The sequence below is a fragment of the Antechinus flavipes genome, chromosome 1, assembly GCF_016432865.1.
Source record: "Antechinus flavipes isolate AdamAnt ecotype Samford, QLD, Australia chromosome 1, AdamAnt_v2, whole genome shotgun sequence".
Taxonomy (NCBI): Eukaryota; Metazoa; Chordata; class Mammalia; order Dasyuromorphia; family Dasyuridae; genus Antechinus; species Antechinus flavipes.
Window position 1 is genome coordinate 104,963,812 of NC_067398.1, and position 20,281 is coordinate 104,984,092.

The window sequence follows — 20,281 nt, forward strand, 5'->3', positions numbered from 1 at the left end:
GGCAACATAAATCTTAACTCTTACCCATTGTATAAAATTTTGCAGCAACACAATGAATTTTCTACTATAGTTCAAAATGAAATATGAAGTACATATACTTTGCTTCTCTTTCTGTCTGAGTTACCTTTGACTCCATTTATTTACCATTTTCCTCTTCCATAAATGAATTGTAATACAGGATTAGTTGTGGAAACTTGGAAGCCACTTGGTTAAACTCCTTTATTTTAAAGATTGTAAAATTGAGACCAGGATAGGGGATTGGATTGAGATATAATTACCATATTAGCAATCTTTGTGACAAAGGGAAGGAGTTACTCCCCTGAGGTGATGGGAGTTAGTCAAGAATTCTTCTAAAGTGTGACTGTAAGTATAGAGTATAGGAAATAAAAACAAATCAGTGATAGATTTGTGTTCAAAAAGACAAGAGTTTGAATCCTTTCTTAAACACTTTCTAGCTAGTCTAGATAAATCACTCTGTCTGCTTTAGTTTCTCCATGTATAATATAAAAATAATAGCAATAATAAGTTATTTCCAAATATTTCAATTTCTCCTTCATTATATCATATTTGTTTAATTTTATAATATATATCTCCTACCTCAAAGGGATTTTGTAAGGCTAAAATAATAATATATCTATGTGTTTCCATATTTATATAGATAGGTATATGTATCTATACATATAGATATATGTGTATATAGATAGATGTACATATGTGTGTATATATATGTGTGTGTGTGTGTGTATATATAGATATATGTATATATATATGTGTATATATAATATACACAGATGTATGTGTGTGTGTGTGTGTGTGTGTGTACATGAATGTAGAGAGCTGGTACTCTGGAGAAGTATATTTGATACAAGGTGTTAACTCAGTGGAACTGATGAAATGATTGTTCTCTAATTCACATATATACTGAGTACTTAGTATGGTTATGTAATGGTTCTCACATAATCAGTATGCTATAATGATGTAATTACAATAAGGTATATAAGGGCTAAGAAGGACTGAAAGATAAACATTCTATCTTTGACCAGCCTCGTGGTGGCCCTCCTGCCTCCTGCACTCCTGCAATAAGATCAAGGCTGATCCTGAGGACCTCCAGAAAGCTAGCCTGAACATTACATATGAACACACATTTATATGGTGCTTTGTAAACTCTGATATATAAATGTTACCTATTACTATTATAAGGAGAAAAAACCTATTTTCTTATATTTTTCCAATTTTGTCTTAATTATTATTGTTAAGTGCCAATTTCAGTTATTTACATCTTGCTTAAGAACGGAATGGTAACAATGCTTTGCTAAATTTTAGCTATTCTCTAATTTCTTGATACTATTTGGAGTTTTCTTTGCAAAGATACTGGAGTGGTTTGCCATTTCCTTTTCAAGTCATTTTATGAAGAGAAAACTGAGGTAAACTAGATTAAATAACTTGCCCAGGCTCACACAGCCAGTATTTATTTGAGGGCAGATTAGAGTTCAGGAAGTTGAGTCTTCTTGATTCCAAGTCCAGCACTCTATCCACTGTGCCACATAGGTTCCCCAAACCATTATGCAAAGTCTGATAAGCTTACCTAGTTATGACTCTGAGAAAGGACATTTAAATATTTTCTTACCTAGCAATTTTCTGCTGTTTTATAATGAGAGACTTCAATAATATAAGGTTCTGTAAATTTCTTGGTATGAATCTTTTCTCTCTAATGATGCCATAAGATTCCTTACAAACCAACAACAACAATTTGAGTAGTCTCTGTGTGTGTATGTCATCTTCTGAAGGCCAACACTGACATATATGAAATGTATTAAAATTAATGACTAGTTTGCATTTTTTTTATTAGAACTCATGTCAGCCTAACTAAGAATACCAAAAAAAAAATCCATAATGTATTTTTAAATGTCAGCAAATCTACTTTGGCAGAGCAATATTACTAATAGAGATGAACCAAATGGTGGAAAAATTATCACCCCTTCCTCAGTGATAAATTATCTGAAAAACAAGAGAGGACGTGGTTCTTTCTTCCAAAGTTCAGTTGTAAATTATTTTCCGCTTCAAAGGCTATGAACATTATTGTTAGCAATGAATCTTTACCCTTCTTTGATGAATCTCTCCAGGCAATGAAGTGAGGAATTCTTACTTTTTATTCTTGATAAGGCCTGAAACAAAATCTAAGACTTCATCTAGCAGGACTGATACAACTCTGGATCTTGTAGAAATTTCTTGTCCTTGCCACACTATCTCTTCAGCACACAGATTCTCTCATTTCTTATTTGGAGCCTGCTTGTTGGACCCTCTACCCAAATTATATTTTCTCTAAAACTTTGAAAAGCATTTTTTCAAATGTAAAGATAATACAACACAATAAATAATAAAACAATATAAAAATGTTTTTAAAGAAATATGCACTTATTGGAGTTGCATTTTCCTAATACAAATTGGAAATGAAACTCAGTTTTAACAAAGTGATAATATTTAGAAGTAAACTTTTATTTATATTAACATTCATTTTGTTTAAATTTTGAATTCTAAAATCTCTCCCTTTCTCTAGCATCTCCCTCATCCCCAGGTAAATTGATATCAGTTATACATGTGAAATAATGTAAAACATATTTCTGTATTATCCATATCACAAAAAGCTAAAAAACCAAAGTGAAAAATTATACTTAAGTTTATACTCTGGCTAGCATTTAAAAAAAATACTGAATATTATGAATTGAGTAGGATCATTGTATTGGTTAATGCACCTAAGTCTTTCAAAATTATCATTATAAATGCCTATCACTATACAAAATGATCTCCCAATTTTGTTCACTTCATGTTGCTTCAGTTCATATAAGTCATCCCATGCTTTTTTCTGAAACTGTTGCCTTTATCATATTTCATATCATAACATTACTATATCACAATCATATGCTACATATTGTTAAGCCATTCCCTGATTGACAAGCATCTCTTCAATTTCCAATTCTTTACTACCACAAAAAAGCTGCTCTAAATATTTTTGTATGTGTGTATATATGAAAGAAATGCATATATATGTTCTTTTCCTTTTTCTTTGATCTTTTTGAGGTTACAGACCTAGTGGTTTTGCTCAAAAAGTTAAAAAAAAGTATGCACCATTATATGGTCCTTTTGGCATTGTTACAAATTGTTCTTTAGAATGGTTAGAACAGTTCACTGCACCAACAGTTCATTAGTATGCCTATTTTTCTCTCATTCCCTCCAGCATTTATAATTTCTATTAGGAATGAGGGGGTACTTCAGAGCTTTTTTAATTTGCATTTTCTAATAATTAGTGATTTAGAGCATTTTTACATGACTATAGAGAGCTTTGATTTCTTATTTGAAAACTGCCTGTTCATATCACTTGACCATTTGTCAGTTGAAGAATGATTTTATTTATAAATTTGATTCAGTTTCCTGTGTATTATAAAGATGAGATATTCATCAGCTGAACTTACAGTAAACAATTATATATCACTTAATCATTGCTTATGAAATGTAACCCTTTACCACCATATAATTTCCCTGCTTATCTCTTTAATTAGGTCTAATTTTTGATTTTGCTTTATGTTGTCTAATCCATTCTGCTATTCATTTTATGAATGAGTTTATTTCCTTCACATCAACATTTATGATTACTTTGTATTTCCCTCCATCTTGTTTTCTTTTGTTTATCATCCTCTCTCAAAAGTCTGTTTTGCTTCTGACCACTTTCTTTCTTAAAATACCTTTTTTTTGCTTCCCCCTTTTTCTTAACTCTTTCCCTTCCTACTTCCCTGTTGGGTAACGTATATCTCCACTCCTTCTTTCTCATTTTTTGAGGGAAGGTGAAGATTATCCCATCATAATCAACTCATACCCATGGCTTCTGTCTATGCAGATTTCTAACTGCTTAATAATTTTAAAGATATCAGAAGTTACATGTATAATCTTCCCACATAGGAATATAAATAATTTAACCTTATTGAGATCCTTATGGTTTTTCTTTCATTTTGTTTGATGTTTTCAGTTTGTTGTTGTTTTTTGAGCATGGAGAACAGGGAGGCACTGTACCATGCTTCAGGATACTTCTGGGCTTCTGCATACTTTCAATGTGATTGTGGAATATGTTATGGTCTTTGCTTTCCTGATCTGCATTTTGGTCTTTACCCACAAAAGATCTTAGCTGCAAGTATTACCACTTTTCTCAGACCTGAAATGGTAAATAGGACCCTTATATTCTTGTGACCAATCACAAGCACTTCCCCTGGAAAAGAATTTAGAACAGCTTATGAACAAGAGTTACTGATCAGCATTAGTTTCACTCACCACTAAGAAAGGGTCCCTTGTAATCTTTTTCTCTCCCTTTATCTCTAGGCTGAGAGCTCTTGGAGCTCTTGGAGATTCTGCTACTACTGCTCTGATGATTGTCTGCAAGGCTTACTGCTGGTGCTCTTACCATACTCCAGGGCTGTGCATATCCCAGTACTATAGACCTCCTCCATTGTTTTAGGCTAAAAAAGTCTCCTTCTAATGTCTTGTTGGTTACTCTGCTGCAAAACTCAAGATTAAGCATTACTTTAGAGTTGTTTAGAGGAGAATGTGAAAAGAGTTTGTCAGATTCCTAATCTGTACTCCGCTATTTTCCTATTACTTTTCATTAGACATTTTAAACTTACTGTCAGTTTGACCATCAATGGAATGATTTTGGTTACTATGTTTGAACTTCTTATGGAAGAAGTCATAGAATTCAGAACTGGGAGGGATCTTCAAAGTCATTTTGTCCAACTCCCTCGTTTGACAAAAGAAGAAACTGAGAACAGAGAAGGATAATTTTTTTTATGATTTTTGCCTAATAGTACATCACTATTAAGTAGTCAAGCTGAGTTTTAAACTTGGTTCATGGACTCCCCAAATGTAGTGCCTTCCTATTTTGTCTAAAAACAGCAAGCCTTCTAGAACCATAATTAGGAAAAGTCTATAATATACAACACTAACCAAAGTCAGCTATGTGGGAAATGCTCTCAAACTACCTGTACAGGTTTTTCAATAATTTACTTTTATGGGCTTTAGTTTCAATTGAATTTTATGGGCTTAATGGCTTGGGGAATGATTATGGGAAACAATAATTTAAAGTTGACCTTTTCTGAGTTGCCTGTTCACTGATTGGTTTAGCTAGCTATAGCTCTAATTGAATTTGTCAGCAACAAAAATATGTTCACTAACAGCTGCTGACTTACAGTTTATAATTATTGTTATTACACCAGATAAATATTTAATTAGTCAAGAAAACAGTGACAGTAGAACAAAGTCACCTACAGCAACAGAAAGTCATCTTGTTTGTGTAATACACTTTCTTTCTTAGAGTAATCAAACTTTTTTTCTCCTTTTCTTTTTCTTTTTTAAGGAATAGAAGGACTGAAACAAAATTTAAAATGATGTGTTGATGTAGTAATTTTTATTATCTATTATATATAAAATAGTTGTGATTCATCACATTGTAGGACACCCCTGGGAAATGCTTCCATCAAAACTCCAACCATAATTTAGTGAAAATATCTTAGGGAGTTTCCTGAAGTACATAACTAGAGACACAGAGTTAGTTCAATGTCAGAAATAAGATTTGAACCCATTCACTGATCAGAACACTCTTCTGGACCATTCTTATTGCCATTATAAGCCATGTCAATTTTTACTGAATCATGAGAATATTCTCAGATACAAAAGAAATGTAATAATTTTGGATTGTTTTAAGAACTTGAATTCTTGAGGATAACATTTTCAAATTAGAGCTATGTTCTAATTTTTCAAGTGATCCACGATCATACTTTAAAGTCATCCTTAAATTAATCTCTTTCACCCTTTACATAACTAATCAGCTGCCAAATCTTAATTTGTCTTAATATGTCTCAATATTTTCATTTTTCTCCCTTCATTCTAGTTCAATCCTTTATAATTTTTTTTTGCCTGGAGCATTGCAATAATTTCCCAACTGATCTCTCTGTCTCACGTTCCTGCTCTCTTCATTTCATTTTCCACATAGTTGCCAAAGGAATGCTACTAAAGTACAGATCTGACTGTGTAAATCTCCTATTCAATATAAATGACAATGACTTCCTGCTGCTTCTAAAATCAAATACAAATTACTTTTTTGATATTTAAAACCCTTAATAAACATGCTCCAATTTACCTTTCTGGTCAGATTATATTTTATTCCCCTTCATGAAAATTTCTTTTCCTCACATGACATTTCATTTCTTGTCCTTGTATCATTGCATAGGCTGTTCTAAGGCCTGGAACATGCATCTGCTTTTTCATCACCTCACTTTAAATATAGAATGTAGTTGTAATGTAGTTGTTCATTTCTTTCAATCTTCTCTGATTCACTGTAATCCCATTTGAAGTTTTCTTGGCAGAAATACTGGACTGGTTTTCCATGTCCTCTGTATCTTATTTTATAGATGAGGAAACTAAGGCAACCAGGGTTAAATAACTTGCCCAGTGTCATACAGCTAATAATTATCTGAAGATGGATTCCAACTCAGGAAGATATACCTTTTTGACTCCAGGCCTGATACTCTACTCACTACAATGCTTAGCTAACTAGAGTCTTCTTCAGAATTCAGCTCCAATACTATATTCTAAATAAGATTTTTCCTAAGACACCCCCGCCCCCAGGTGCTGCCACTTCACAATAAATGTTATTTTTTGTTTATTTGATATAGATAGATAAAATGTACACAAATATAAATATATATAAATCCCTGTCCATATTTTCACACACACACACACACACATATATATATGTATATATATATATATATGCTTATCTATGCACACACACACACATTAACATGGTGAATGATTCAAATGTATATATTTATATATATTTAATGGCTAAATTGTGCAGTTGTTATTTGTGCAAATGTATTGTAGAAAAAGAGAAGATGAAAGTCAGGATAATTAAACAATATTTTGATGAAATGGTAGGCCCAGTGTAGCTTGGCCCTAAAGGACTATGGGCATTTATCTATTGCATAATGAATATATTGTAGATGAGTAGAAGAACATACACATGAATGCACATACACATATATAGGAGTATACACCAAGACATTTTGAAAATTTAGGAACATTTAGGTAAAAAATGTAGGGTAGTTTGGCATAATAAAGAAAAGAAAGAAATGGAAGGAAATAAGCAATTATACTGAACATATTTGGGCTGCTACATGGCACAGATGATAGAATGCTAGTTCTGGAGTTGGGGAAAATTCTTCTTTTGTCAGTTCAAATATACTTGGATGCTTACAAGCAATGTGACATTTCACAATGTGACCACTTCAACTCATCTAACCCTGTTAGACTCAGTTTTAATCTCTGTAAAATGATCTGGAGATGGAAATGGTAACTGATTCCTCTTTCTTCACACACACAAAAAAAGGAATACAAAGATGTTGAACAAGACTGAAAGAACAACAACAATATCAAAGTATCACCTATTATGTTCCTTGCATCATGTGCTAAGCAGTTTTAAAAATATTATTTTATGTAATCCTCACTCAACCTTGTAAGGTAGATGTTTTATGCTGTCATGGGGTTCATTTTGGTCCTTGATTTCTAATTTATCATCTATCCCATTATTTATGATGTCCATTCTGAAAATTTGATTAACATGCTATCTATTCTTGTATGTAAGGTTGGTAAAAGGATTCAGAGGCAAACACCCTTTTTATTCAGCTCTTTCAACAAATATCTATTGAGTAACTGTTAAAAATATCTTTGCTTATATGAAAGAATTGACTGGTAGAAGATATTATTGTCCTTTACATTCAGTCTGAAAGAAACCTCTAAGTGTTTGCCTGCTTTTTGCTGTGTGAATTCTAACACCCGTTTCAACTATGTACATATAATTCTTGGGTAACTTGTGATAACAATTATCTTGTGAATTTGGAATATTTTCTCAGATGTTCTCAAACATACTTTGGAATCCTTGTTTTAGCATCTTTTGTCTCTCCTGCATTGAATTTGGGTTATAGGCTGGTATAACATTTGTAGTATTCTCAAGAAAAATGTATCAGTTCATTTTTTTCCTCATTTATTTTTGAAGACAAAGATAATGGGATTCTTTGCCATTTCCTTCTTCATTAATGGGGGAGATAATACATAAGAATATGGAAAAGGAGAGGAGAGTTAAAAACAAGCAGGGCTACAATTAGGAAGTAGAGAGAGTTGGAGGTCCAAATTCTGCCCTCTATAAAGGATTTGAGTGGAGTTTAGCATTGCACATTCCAGCCCTCTAATTAGAAGTTAGAAGACACAGAGAGAAGTGGAAATTGTTACATAACCAAAGTATTTTTTAAGCAACATGGTTTAAGAAGTCATAGGCTTATCCTTCTAAGGAGCATCTTGTCCAATGGAGTTGAATTGAGTGAGCTGAAAGTCCAATTTCCACCTTCTATAATTGAGAAAAAAAAATTGTTGCATATATATTGTAGTATTTCAATAAACAAAATATGTGTGGATACTTTCAAAATAAGGTAGCTAAAGACAATTTTAGATAGCCAACATAGAAATCTTATTCTTTTTTATTTAGTTTCAAATTTCAACTGTTGACTGATCTTAGCTAGTCAACTTGTCAGGCATGAGGCACTTATTTTAAAATGACTAATTGTGCCCTGATCAACTTATAATAAAATTAATAGATAATGAGGATTATTTGAGGGTAGCATTTATGGAAACTAGTCTCATTATTTTATAGTGTGACATGTGAGTGGTCATTCCATATCTATTTTTTTTTCTTCCACGTTCTCACATAGCAACTTACAGCACTTAGTGTTACTCTTTATTGTTGTTCAGTCCTCTCCAACTCACTTTATAGTTCTCCAACTCACTTTATAGATAAGGGAACTGAGTCAAACAGATTAAGTGACTTATTCAGGGTCACACAACTAATATGTATCTGAGGCCAGTTTTGAATTCTGGAAAATGTGTCTTCCTGACTCCACATGCTCTCTACTGTGCTACATTGCTGAGAAGTGTTACCATTTTACTTATTTATTCTATTATGCATTTCCCAATTATATTTATTTTATTATATTTTATTTCTTTACTATATTTTGCCAAATGCATCATGTTGGAGAGAAAAAAATCAGAACAAAAGGGAAAAAACATGGGAGGGAAAAAAACAGAAAAAAAGAAATTAATATAGCATATGTTGATTTATATTCAAACTTCTTAATTCTTTTTCTGCATGCAGATGGCATTTCCTATCCAAAGTTTGTTGGATTAATGAAATACTAAGAATCAAATCTTTTATAATTGATCATTCCATATTCTTGTTGTTGTACAGTGTATTCCTGATTCTGCTTGTTTTACTCATCATCAGTTCATATAAATCTTTCCCGACTTTTCTAAAATAAGATTGTTCGTCATTTTTAATAGAACAATAATATTCCTTTACCTTCATATATCACAATTTATTCACCCATTCCTCGAATGATGTGCAACTACTCATTTTTTCAATTCTTAGCTACTACAAAAAGAGCTGCTGCAAACATTTTTGCACATATGGCTCTTTTTTCCATCCTTTATGATTTCCTGGGATACAGACCCAGTAGTGACACTCCTAGGTTATAGAGTGTGCACAATTGTATAGCGCTTTGGGCATAGTTCCAAATTGCTCTCCAGAATAGTTGTCATTTCACAACTCCATCAACAATACATTAGTGTCTCAGTTTTCCTACATCCCCTCCAACATTTATTATCATCTTTTCCTGTCAAATTAGCCAATCTGAGAGGTGAGATTGTACTTCAGAGTTGTTTTAATTTGCATTTCTCTTATCAATAATGACTTAGAGCATTTTTCATGTGACTATAGATGGATTTAATTTTGTCATCTGAAAATTTCTCACATCTTTTGACCATTTATCTAGTGGGGAATGACTTGTATTTTTGCAAATTTGACACAGTTCTTTATATATATTTAGAAATGAGACCTTTATCAGAAACACTGGCTGTAAAATTTTTTCCAGCTTTGTATTTCCCTTTTAATCTTGTTTTTGTTGGTTTTGTTTGTGCAATTTTTTTGATTTATTGTCATCAAAGTTGTTCATTTTGCATTTCATAATGTTTTCTATTTCTTCCTTAACAAGTTATTTTTATAACAGTATAATATAGCCAACTGAAAACAAAACTGATTATTACATGTTGTGTAAACTCTTTTACCTTAGAAATCAGCAAAAACTACAATAAGAGCTTGTTTGTTATTTTGCTGATTGCTCAGACTTAAGAAAGTGACGGGCCACTCCATTCTTTAGATTAGACTCTACCATACTGATCATACTTTCCCCTTTACCCAATTCACATATTTCTCTCTCTCTCTCTTTTTTTAATTTGCATATATGTTGTCTTTTCCCATGTGAGCTCCTTGAGATCAGGAGAGTTATTTCCTTGTTTTCCTTATTCCTCACCTCATTTGATGGATATTTATTGACTAACTGAAAAAAAGGAAGTGATGGAGGAAATATCAATTGATATTAATTGAAGAGTATATTTTGCTTATATTCTGCTTCAGGAATCACATTGTTAAATATTAACTAACATAACCTGATTTTGCACATCTTTGTTTTTATCATGTAGAAATACAAATAGAAATGAATGATTCATTGAGACATGAAGAATCAGTCAAGCAAAACCAAAAAGAAAAAAAAATGAAAAATTAGAAAAAAATGTTAAATATCTACTTGGAAAAAACAGCAGACTTGGAAAATAGATCTAGGAGAGATAATCTGAGGATTATTGGGCTTCCTGAAAATTATGATTAAAAAGAGCCTAGATCCTATTTTACAGGAAATCATCAAAGAGAACTGCCCAGATGTGATAGAATCAGAAGGTAAAATAGGCATTGAAAGAATTCATTGAAAGCCTTCTGAAAAAGACCCTAAAATAAAAACTCCAAGGAACATTGTGGCTAAATTTCAGAACTATCAGACTAAAGAAAAAATATTACAAGCAGCCAGAAAAAACAATTCAAATACCACATTAAGGATCAATTAAGATCTAGTTGCTTCCACATTAAAAGATCAAAGGGCCTGGAATCTGATATTCTGAAAGGCAAAAGATCTTGGAATGCAGCTAAGAATAAACTACCCAGCTAAGCTGAGCATTTTCTTCAAGGGAAGAAGATGGACATTTAATGAAACAGATGAATTCCATTTGTTTCTAAGGAAAAAAAGAGAACTAAACAAAAAATTGATCTCCAAACTTATAACTCAAGAGATGAAGAAAAAGGTCAAAAGAGCTCTTGAGAACCATATTTCTGTTACGGATACACATAAAGAGTACATATATAATTTGACTTTACTGATATAACATAAAAAAGGGAAGTAGAAATGGTAAGGGGATAGTATCAGAAAAAGGGAAAAGGGGAGATTAAAAATGGGAAACTACATCCCACGAAGAGGCAAAGGAAATCCATCATATCTGAGCGGGAGGAACATTGTGTGAATCTTACTCTCATCAGAGTTGTCTCAAAGAGAAAATAATTGACATATTTGGTTTACAGAGAAACTTTTCTCACCTTATTAAAAAGTGGGAGAGGAAAAGGGAAAAGGAAAAGAGTAATAAGGGAAAGATACAAGAAAAGGGAAGGGATTCAGAGGGGGTGGGATGGATTCTTAAGAGGGAGAACTACATGAGGCAAGTGGTGCTTATAAGTTTAATACTGAATAAGGAGGTAAGGGGGGGGAAGAAAAAGAAAAGCATAATCCAGGTATAATAAGATGGCAGGAAATAGAGAATTAGTAATTTTGACCATAAATGTGAATGGGGTGAACTCTCCCATAAAGCGGAGGTGGATAGCAGACTGGATCAGAAGTCAGAACCCTACAATATGTTGTTTACAGGAAACACATTTAAAGCAGAGAGATACATACAGAGTCTATTTACTCCTAATTTTGTTGAATGTTTTAGGAGTAAATAGACCAAAAAGTAATTGCAAACTAAATAATCTCATCTTAAAGAATGATTGGGTGAAACAGCAAATTATAGACACAATAATTTCACCCAAGATAATGACAATGATGAGACATCATATCAGAATTTGTGGGGTGAAGCCAAAGCAGTAATAAGGGGAAATTTTATATCTTTAGAGGCTTACTTGAATAAAATAGAGAAAGAGAAGATAAATGAATTGGGCTTGCAACTTAAAAAAGCTAGGAAAAAAAACAAATTAAAAATCTCCAATAAAATACTAAACTTGAAATTCTAAATTTAAAAGGAAAAATTAATAATATTGAAAGTTAAAAAAAACTATTGAATTAATAAATATAACTAAGGGTTGGTTTTATTAAAAAAATAGATAAATCTTTGGTAAATCTGATTAGAAAAAGAAAAGAACAAAATCAAATTGTTATCTTAAAAATGAAAAGGGAGAACTTTCTACCAATGAAGAGGAAATTAGAACAATAATAAGGAGTTACTTTGCCCAACCTTATGCCAATGAATTTGATAACCTAAGTAAAATGGATGACTATCTCCAAAAATATAGGTTTCCCAGATTAACAGAGGAGGAAGTAAATTGCTTAAATGTTCTCATTTCAGAAAAAAGAAATAGAACAAGCTATTAATCAGCTCCCTAAGAAAAAATCCCCAGGACTAGATGGATTTACATATGAATTCTACCAAACATTTAAAGCACAATTAGCCCCAATGCTATATAACTATTTGAAAAAAAAAATAGGGAATGAAAGAGTCCTACCAAATTTCTTTTTATGACACAGACATGGTACTGATACCTAAACCAGGTAGGTTGAAAACAGAGAAAGAAAATTATAGACCAATCTCCCTAATGAATATTGATGCTAAAATCTTAAATAAGATATTAGCAAAAAGACTACAGAAAATCATCCCCAGAATAACACACCACGATCAAGTAGGATTTATACCAGGTTCCTGAGATTTAGATATGAGGTGTATTTTTTAAAAAGCTACTTTCTTTGAATTGTCTCATTTTACTGAAGATGAATGGCAAAGCCCACCAATAAAGTTACTTGTTACTTGTCCAAGGTCAGAAAGGTATGAAGTAGAAGAAATATTACACTAGTAATTTCTGCCCTACTTTCTTAAGATAGGGATGGAGATTTTATAAGATTAGGTTTATAAGTTCCCTTTGAATGAGAAAAGTACTTTCTTTGGAAGACTAACCAATAGCAAATTGTTGTTACTACTGCTATGGAAGTGGTGACAAATCACTAGAAATCTTTCATATTAATTATGATATTTTAATGGATTTCAGTAGAGAGTCACAGATTCTATATTTCTTGACTATTGAGTCAAAGGTGAAAGGGACTATAGAGTCTCACAAGGCCCAACTCATCATTGAACAAGTATCATCTCTTGATCACTCTCAGAAGTTACAAATAAATATGTATGAAATTTATTCACCTTGAGAGTCATAATTTCCCTTGGTAACAGTCTGTTATAAGAGTTATCCTCTCACAACATGTATTAATTCTGACATCTACACCATATTTTTAAAGAGTGCCACAATAATATTTTAAAGACACACCTATTTTGAGGACAGTTAGATGGTACAATGCATAGAACACCAGTCTTGGAGCCATGAATACCTACATTCAAATTCAGAGTCAGGAAACTTACAAGCTGCGTGACCCTCCTCAATTCACATAATTCTTTGCCTCATTTTCTTTATCTGTAAAATGGCCTAGATAAAGAAATGACAAATCATTCCATTATCATTGCCAAGAAAACTCCAAATGAAGCCACAGTCAGACATGACTAAAAAACTGAACACATACAACACACACACACACACACACACACACACCCCCAAACAAGAGCAGCAAACCAAAAACAAGACTAATAAAAAACTCTGGAATTAAAAATATTATCCCCCAAATATGTCTCTCTATTTCTGACTGTGGAGAAAGGTTTCTAGTGTTCTACTCACAGATCCTATTAAAACATATAAAGCTCCTGAACATTTTCACCTCCTCTTCTTAGGGAATGATCATGTAAGGACAGGTGAGAGGGGCATACTTCACATTAGTCCAGGAGCCTTTACAATTTGGGGGCATAACTGCTGTGCCTCTTCCAATTTATCATTGAAGAGGCATGATCAGAAAATGCCAGTTTTGTGTTATCTGCTCCTTTATTCTAGTTTCCTAATTTTTTCTCCCAAGGACAAGAAAATTGGATCCAAGTTAACTAAATTCAACTCAGCCAAGCAATCCTTTACAATTAAATCCTCCTTCAGTCATTTGAGGTTCTTCTCTTAGCATGTGAAATCAAAGCTAATATCATGAAACATTGCCACAAATCTGCATGTCTATATGTTCCTGGCCTCCAAAACAAAAGAGATCATTTTCTTCTAGAATAATTACCATAATGTTCTGGTGATGTTATGATTATTGTTTTAATTTTTTCTTATGAAAATTCCACATTTTTGAATTTATAATAAATATCCATCTTGTGAAATTTACATAGCCAATTTCTAATTCTCAAAATAAATGTTTCAGTAACCTGTTTCTTGTCAACAATTACCTTAATATAAGATGTAAATTCTTTTTGAAGTCCAATATATTGAAAATGCAATCTGGGGACCTTTCTTTAAAGTAAATTAAAGTAATAAAACAATAACAAACATTTCAGTGGCTTAAAAGTGATACTATTTTTAAAATCCTTTGTGAAATTAAAGAAAACAATGCTGGTTTCATAATTTTAAACATTATGGCATTTTAAATAATATTGTAGACTTGCACAAGGACCTTAAATTTCTTAGTGCCTCTGATATTCAGCTGCTAACTATAATGAGGCATTGCTTTCTCACAATCTTTCTTTTTCTCTTTCTTTCTTTCTTTCTCTTTTGGTAACCTGGTATCTTTCTATCTCTAGGAGATCTGAAATCCAAGGTAATCCTTCTGTGTGCTTTCTTTTTTCTTATTAGCCAGATGAAATATACATAAAGAAAAAATAGGGTAGTAGAAAGAGCATCAAACTACAAGTCTGAGTGTGTGTGATCTTCATCCAGATGTACCAGTTACTATAAAAGTTTGGGCAAATCTTATAATCTTAATTTACTTCCCTTAACCTGTAACAGTGCTCTTTCCTTAATTCATCCTATCAAAATGCTTCTCTTTCTTTGTGTTTCAGAAATCTAAATCCTTTCTCCAAGTAGTCTTTCCTCATCCTTCCTAATAGAATTAATAAAAATCAAGGTGCATTTATGTCAGGTCACTTAAAAATTTTCAAAGTACTTTACAAATATTATCTTACTTATTCCTTACTATTAATATTTGGAGGTGGATGATATTATTGTCTACATAAAGAAATAGAGGAAAAGAGAGCTTAGTGACTTGTCCAGAGTTATATAGCTAGTAACTTTAGAATTAGTAAGTTTAGGATTTAGCTAATAACTAGTAGGATTTTAATTCAGATCTTGCTTTCACCAAGTCAGGTCCACCATTTTGGTATTTATTAATGTTGTCCAACCCAAGCACAATGTAAGGTGGGGATCTTGAAGGAAGGGAATCTTTTAAACACCAAAATTCTCCATTGGTGCTCTGTGTTTATGAATTATGGAACACTGCCATTTGATGAATCAAAATTGAGGTCTTATAGAGGCCCCTGGCAGCACAGATGGTGGATATGAGTAGGCCACAATATGTTGTCAATAAAGAATTATACATGGTAACTATAGTAAAAATCTCATCAAACAGATTTATTCATGGAAAAGGGCATAGGCTAGTCAATTAGTGAGAGTAATCCCAAACACTGAATGTTCTATATATTGCCTTGGTACCCACACAATGACAAGAAACCAAGAGCATGAGACCTAGTGAATTTGACAAACCTCTGTGGAGGGTTTAAAGGAAAGACACGAATAGGCAGGATACAGTGGGATCAGGTGGGCATGGCTTACAATCTGTAGCTGAGAAGGCTCAAATTATAATCTGACATTTGTGACATGGAGCCTTCATGGCACAAATTAACGTATTAAAATATTAGCGGAGAAAATTTACTTAAAAATTTTGGACCTCAATTTTCTCATTAGTAAAATGCCTATTTTGTTATTATTCATTCATTTTAGTAGTGTCCAACTCTTTTTGATCCCATTTGGGGTTTTCTCACCAAAGATACTAGGGTTATTTCCTTTCCCATCTCATTTACAGGTGAGAAAACAAGTCTTGCTAAGAATCTCACAGCTAGATAGTGTCTGAGGGCACACTTGGGATCAGAAGAGCCCTTAAAAGTGACAAAGTGGTATAGGAATATGATTTGTGAATTAATGACAATTGAGAAGGAATGCTTTGTTGTTGTTTTCTTTTCAGTTACAATGATTCAACAAGTTCTCACTTGAGACTGTTTTTTTAGGGATGACTCATGATGCTGTAAGGAAAAAAAAAATCAGTGCTTTTGGAGTCAGAGCTTTTGAGTTCACATTCTATTAATAAAGTCACTCAATTTTTATTTCTCTGTTTCCTCATTTTTAATTTAATTTAATAATTCCTGCTTGGCCTACTTCTCAGAATTGTTGTTAGGAAAATATTCTGTAAACTTTAGTTGTTTATATATTTTCTACATTGTTATTTACTCAGGACATCTCATTTGTACATAAATCTAAGGTTTGATCTCTTGTTTCTAACAGCATTTTACTTTTCAATAGAAATAGGGAGAAAATAGAGCAATTATTGAGAAAATAAAGCTTCCCAAAGAAAAAATAAGTTAAAAAAAAAACTTAGCACTTATATGTAATTATGTCTAAACAAAAAGACAATGTAATATACATACAGTAACTGAATTTGGAATCAATCAGGGAGTTCATTTTATTATTTAATATTTCTTCAATTATATACAAAACCATTTTTTAACATTTGTTTTTAAGATTTTTGAATAATATGTTCTCTCTCTTATCCCCATCCACAGTTAAGAAACCACATTAGAAGTTATGCAAAACATTTCCATAAAATTGAAGTTGTAAAAGAAAACATAGATCTCGACCCCAGTGAAAATAAAAATCCTCAAGAAAAAATAAATTAAAAAAAGAGAATTAGAGAATGTTTCAATCTGTACTCAGACACAATCAGTTCCTTCTGTGATTATGGATAGCTTTTTTCATTATAAGTTCTTCAGAATACTTGTGGATGATTGTACTACTGAGAATAACAAAGTCATTCATAGCTGGTCATCCAGAGCATTGCTATTACTTTGCATACAGTATATTTCACCTTGTTCATGGAAGACTTTTCATGGTTTTTGTTTGTTTGTTTGTTTGTTTTTTTCTGAGAGAATTCTACTCATTTCCCAGAGAAAAATAATGTTTCACCACAAACACATTCTGAAGTTTATTGAGACATTCCCCAATTGATAGGCATCCACTCAATTTTTAATTTGTTTTATCCTGAGAAGAGTTATGAATATTTTTTGCATATATATGTACACACACACACACACACACACATCTTTTCCCTTTTGCATATCTTTTCTGTTTTCTGAATCACTTTTGGTATTCAAGCCTAGTAGTGGTGTTATTAGGTCAAAGAATATGCATGAATTTGCAGCCCTTTGGGCACAGATCATATCTTTTGATCATTTATCAGTTGGGGCATGGCTCCTATTTTTTATAAATTTAACTCAGTTCCCTCTATGTTTGAGCATTGAAGCCTTATCATAGAAACTTGCTTTGATTTTTTTTTTTTTAATAATTACTATTGCTGGGGATGGAGCCAAGATGGCAGAGATGACACATCCTTCTTTCTGAGCTCTCCTACTACCCTCACACTAAATACCAAATTCAGCATCTAAAATAGTGCTAGACTAATAGAATTCATGAATATTGGGAGTGCATCAAATTATCAGCAGAAGATAATTTAGAAGATTGCCAGAAAAGGTCTGTTTTGATCACACATAGGCACAGTACAAGGCCAAGCACAAAGAAGCAGAGCATGGAGGCCAGTGCACACTGAACATACCAGGTATGGGATGTGGTCTCTGCAGAGCAGAGAATCTGTGGGAAGGATTCTACCAGTGTTGGTTACTCTGCCCTGGTTTCAAGCCATTAAATTAGCAGAGAACTTATAAAACATCCAACACAAACACAAAAAGTAAAGAGTGTACTCTAAAGCACTGGAGTCGCATGGGACCTGGCCACACCAACCCAGTACAGGGAGTAACTGAATAGGATCTCAGTGCAGCCAATGTGGCTTCCTGGTCTGTAGTGGAAGCTTGCAAACTCCTTGCCCTAAAAACAGACCCCAACATTTTAACAAAATGAGTAAAAAGGCAAAGCAATCTCTAACTATAGACAGCTTCTATAGTGAAAGAACAGATTTCAAACCCTGAGGAAACTAAAAGCAGATTGTTCCAGATGAAGTCCCAAAGGGTGATATAATCTGGTTCCCATCACACAAGGCTTTCCTAGAAGAAATTAAAAAGGATCTTAAGAGAGCTAGAAGAAAAATGGGGTAATGTAAGGGGTGGAACTTTGCAGAAGTATACCTGAAAGAAATATATTTCAAACAAGGTGTTAACTCAGTGGAATTGATAAAACAATGGTTATCTAGTTTAGCATGGTGATTAATAGTTCTCTAATTCAGTAGTATTTATTTAATCTTACAACAAATAATGGTTCCATAGCAATATAATGATTGGTTTATACTCAGTATGATGAATTGATTTAATTGTAATAGGGTATATAAACTGGGGACACATTCAGCCACAGGAGAGAAGACTTGACCAGTCTCATGATGGCTCTCCTCCCTTCATCACTTCTCTACTGAGACCAAGCCCATCTGAAGGTCCCCCAGAAAGCTTGCCTAGTCCAAGGCAAAGGAGACAGACTATGAAGGAGACAAAAATGTTAAATAAAACATTAGCAAAGAGATTACAGAAACTCATCCCCAGGATAATACAAGGAATGCAAGGCTGGTTCATTATTAGGAAAACTATTAGTACAATTGACTATATCAGTGACCAAATTAACAAAAGTCATATGATCATCTCAATAGATACAGAAAAAACATTTGGTAAAACCCAACATCCATTCCTACTAAAAACACTTGAGAGTATAGGAATAAATGGACTTTTCCTTAAAATAGTCAGTAGCATCTATTTAAAACCCTCAGTAAGCATTATATGTAATGGGGATAAATTGGAACCCTTCCCAATAAGATCAAGTATGAAACAAGGCTGCCCACTATCACCATTACTATTCAATATTATATTGGAAATGCTGTCTTCAACAATAAGAGTTGAGGAAGAGATTAATCGAATAAGAGTAAGTAATGAGGAAACCAAATCATCACTCTTTGCAGATGATATGATGGTATACTTAGAGAACCTCTGAGATTCTACTAAAAAGGTTTTAGAAATAATCCACAATTTTAGCAAAATTGCAGGATACAAAATAAATCCACATAAATCATCAGCATCCTTATATATCACTAACAAAATCCAACAGCTAGAGATACAAAGAGAAATTCCATTTAAAGTAACTGCTGATAATATAAAATATTTGGAAATCTATCTGCCAAGGGAAAGCCAGGAACTATATGAGTTTTTATAGAACACTTTCCACACAAATAAAGTCAGATCTAACCAATTGGAAAAATACTAAGTGCTCTTGGATAAATTGAGTGAATATAATAAAGATGACAATACTATCTCAACTAATATATGTATCTAGTGCTATACCAATCAGACTGCCCAAAACTATTTTAATGATCTAGAAAAAAATAACAACAAAATTATCTGGAAGAACAAAAAGTCAAGATTTTCAAGGGCACTAATGAAAGCAAAATCAAATGAAGGTGGCCTAGCTATATCAGATCTAAAACTATGTTATAAAGCAGTGATCATCAAAACCATCTAGTACTGGCTAAGAAATAGACTAATTGATCAGTGGAATAGATTAGCTTCATAAGACAAAATAGTCAATAACTTTAATAATCTAGTGTTTGACAAATGCCAAAACTCCAGCTTTTGGGATTACAATTCACTGTTTGACAAAAACTCCTGGGAAAATTGGAAATTATTATGGCAGAAATTAAGCATTGACCCACATTTAACACCATACATCAAGAGGTCAAAATGGGTTCATGATCTAGGCATAAAGAATGAGATTATAAATAAATTAGAAGAACATAGGCTAGTTTACCTCTCAGACCTATGAGGGAGGAAGGAATTTGTGATCAAAGAAGAATTAGGTCACTATTTTTTTTATTATATCAAAATTTTGATTATATCAAATTAAAAAGCTTTTGTACAAACAAAA

General features: G+C 32.7%; 1 protein-coding gene across 18 annotated transcripts in view; it reads left to right on the forward strand.

The window, feature by feature from the left end:
- The window catches only part of PTPRD (protein tyrosine phosphatase receptor type D), a 2,844,105-nt gene that overhangs the window by 777,301 nt on the left and 2,046,523 nt on the right, over window positions 1–20,281 (forward strand). The window lies entirely within an intron of this gene.